We start from the raw sequence: 3,673 nt of genomic DNA on the forward strand, positions 1-3,673 counted from the left end.
TAAAGATCATTCATCCTCTAGCTAGGATGGGACCCTTTCCTTAATGCAACCTACAACTCCTAGACTTCTCAGACCATGGAATGAGGTGGTGCTTGGGAACATAGTAGGTGGCATTGTGGAGTGGCACAAAAAGATACACGAGTACCTTGATTAGTGAATGCAGGAAAGAATGTGCCTTCAGTCTGGTGAGCCATCAACTAGCCTTAGAAGAGGAAAGGGATAGATCAGCAGTGGCAGCCTCCAGCCAGGAAAAAAAATAGAAGATACCACATTAAGGTGTATGAAAAGAAATAGCAAAGAACCATGAGTTCTGCATAGTTTATAGTTGATACTGCATTGGGGAAAGGAGGTAATCCTCGAAGATAGCAGGCATAATTGGATAAAGCTGTGTCTGCTCCACCCCTGCCCTAGTTACAGCATTGCTACTTCCCAAATCAAGATGATGTTATAGTTTTAAAATTATTTTATGGTTTTAACTAAAAAGTTCATGGAGGGGGTGGGGCTCACCAGGGGTAGGTCGGAGCCAGTGGGGGCGGCAGAGTGGGTGCCAGCAGCAGAACCAGGCAGGCAGCCTTGGCAAAGCTGGTCTATGAGATGGGCATGTAGGACTGCAGGAGCTGCAGGCTACCCCAGAGGGAGTGCCTCACAGTGGAGGATGAAGCACTCAGCCAAACTGCCCATGAAGCTGAAGACAGGCTTGCAGCCAAGAGAGCTGCCTGAGCTGACACTGGAGAGATCTCAGTGAAGGAGCTGGAGAGAGAGCAGAAAGAGGCTTCTGATGAAGATGAGCACATGTCAGTGCGTAGTCACAGAAGCCTGAGGGTTGAAGACAGGCCATAAAAGGACTTTGCTGAGAAGGGATCTTGTAACATGCCCAGCTTATCAGCAGCTACATTGGCCTCCTTGAGTGGAACCTACTCTTGGAAAAGCAGTCAGGACACCTCCATCTCTGTGGACACAGAGGCCTCCATGAGGGAAATCAAGGACTCCCTAGCTGAAGTCGAGGAGAAATACCAGAAATCCATGAAACGGCGAACTTCATGTACCTGGTTGACACCCTAAAGGATGCATTGTTGGAACTGGAAGAACAATTGGCTGAATCTCAAAGACAGTATGAAGAAATAAAACAAAGAATTTGAAAGGCAAAAACATGGCCACAGCATGTTACAATTTCAATTTGCTAAAGTAAAAGAGGCCTTAAAACAAAGAGAAAAGATGCTCCTGAAACATGGAATAATCACCACCAATGGAGAGCCTCTCGAAAATCTAAGTAACGTGAACCACCTGGGATCTCCCAAGGTGTCACAATAGGAAACACATGCCATAAAGTCATCCAGTGATGAGACATTTGGAAGAGCCAGTGAAGTGGAGGTGGCCAGTAAGAATGTGGACAAAGTGGAGGAAAGCCAGGTCTTGCAGAATCCTGAGCATGGGCAGTCCCAGGCATTTTCGGCAGAGGCAGGTGTGGATACAAAAGCCTTACCTCCTGTTGGGAAGGCAGAGGGAGAAAACCCCCTGCAAGATGATGCCATGGTGCCAGAAACATTAGCCAAGGATTCAACCTATGTGCTAGAGACTAATTCTGTCCCTGAACATACTAATAAGCAGGTTGAACCCAGTGAGGGTGGAGACAGACTAGGGGCTAGTGTAGAATCCAATCCCCTCAATGATTTAAAGAGTAATAATATTGATTAGAACCAGGAACCTGCAGGGAGCCCTCATTTTCCAGGTGATGTGATTATCCAGGATAGGTAGAGTCCTTTAGATGCTCAAAATGAAAAGAAAGAGTTAGTAGAAAAGCAGAAAGAGGGAAAACCAGAGGAAGAAGGCAGCAGGAAATTAGCTTAGGAAATTGATCTTTTGGGGACACCAGATAGAAAAGAATGGACACAGTGATTGAGGAACTAAGTAAGAATCATTCAGAAAGCTTACGTGAAGGGATGGAAGTCAAAGACAGGATGCAGGTAGACAAAGAAACAGATAGCAAAAGGGCTAAAGATGAAGCAGTTAGTGGGGATGAAAAAGGTACAAGTCTCATGAAAGAGGAACAAAACAAGGAGAAAAAAAAATGAGTTCATAAAGGAAGAGTAAATACAGACAATTCCATCCTCAAAAGTCAAGAGCAGTCAGTCAGAGAAAATGGGCAAGAGGGTCACGACTAGGAAAAATGAATGCTCAGATCAGAATGTGCCCACAACAGAAAGAGATGGCCAGAAAGGGGAGCTATATGACTCCTCATACAAAAAGTCCAAGAACAAGAAGAAAAACAAGAAGAAAAAAATCACCCCCTGTAGACTCTTCTGAAGACATTAAGAAAGAGTTGGTCTTCCAAAACATAGAGGTAGAGAAAGAGGAGGAGAAGGAGGAAGTAAAATTGGAGGCCCAGAATCAAGTCCAAGATATCCTTAACAAGGTGGTCCAAGAGGAGAAGCCAGAAACGATGACCGATCTCGACAAATATGTGTATTGTCCAGAGGAAGCCAAAGCTTACTTAGATGACAAATCAAATCAGGAAGTTGACAAACCAAAGATTTCTGAAGGAGACATAGTTAGTTACGGCAAAGTATCTGAGCTTGACAATGATGCAGCCCATCCATTGGGAGCTGGTGGTAAGGGAGAGGTCGGTCCTTCAGAGGTTTCCAAGGCTAGAAGCACAAGAGAAGAGTCCATTCCTGTCAAGAAAGCAATGGAGCAAAGCCAGATGTCCAAACTGGATAATAAAGGAGCAGTGGGCAGCAGCCCCCAAAATGAAGATGCCCCATCATCCCCTAATGATAGTTCTCCCACTGAGACTATGGAGGAAAACTGTGAGCAGTCAGAGGAGCAACCAGAGACAGCTGAGGAAGCACTATAAAGCAATATCGTAGACAGTGATGAGCTCAAAGACCCAGTGGGCAGCTTCAAGGCAGAGAGCAAAGAGGAGGCCCAGAGTTGGACCAGTAAGGGGAAAGATAAAAATAAAGAAGAATGCATCATGTCATGAGTCAAGGCAGGAGGCTCACTGTAGCTGGTGTGGGAAGACAGCTAGAAGGGAAAAAGGCACTTTGCAGAATAAGTCATATGATAGGAAAATTTGGGTGTTTTCTTTCCTAGTGACAACCCTAGAGTCTACGTTGGCCTATATGCACTGTGTGGCAATAAGTGACTGAATCATTCACTACTCTCAATCACAAAGATCTCTGTAGGCGCCTATTTAATCTCTCAGAGGTTCAGTCAATCGTGTTTGTTATCTAGATTTTTAAAGAGGGGGTATGGTTCTATTACTATGAGCTCAGGTTGAAAGAATGACCAGAGCACCAAATAACTACTATTAATGTTCATTGCTTTAGTTTCCAATTCAAAGCCAAGGCAGCCTCAATGTCCTTCATATATGCTCTAAGCCTGTAGACACATGTGGCCATAATTAGCCACAAGTGACGCCATTTTATTGTAAAGACCGAACAGCCCTTTACCTGTAACTGACTGATTTTCACTTGGGTTTGTCTCTGATTCCAATGCCTACTATTTAACATTCCTAGTATATTTATTTTAATGGGCATATTGTGACAGATACCACAGATGATTTCAAGGCAATAAGCTGCCAAATAATATTTGGGTCACTGAGTGATAAGGTTTGTGCATTATGGAAATGAAAGTTCATTTAGACAATGAAGCTCTGATGCCTTCAAGACCT

The 3,673-nt window shown here is 44.1% G+C and overlaps 1 pseudogene; it reads left to right on the plus strand.

The window, feature by feature from the left end:
- Positions 1-487: 487 nt before the first annotated feature.
- Positions 488-2,983, plus strand: LOC114029079 (annotated as a pseudogene).
- Positions 2,984-3,673: the final 690 nt, after the last annotated feature.

The sequence above is a fragment of the Vombatus ursinus genome, unplaced genomic scaffold, assembly GCF_900497805.2.
Source record: "Vombatus ursinus unplaced genomic scaffold, bare-nosed wombat genome assembly UNPS02014909.1, whole genome shotgun sequence".
NCBI lineage: Eukaryota > Metazoa > Chordata > Mammalia > Diprotodontia > Vombatidae > Vombatus > Vombatus ursinus.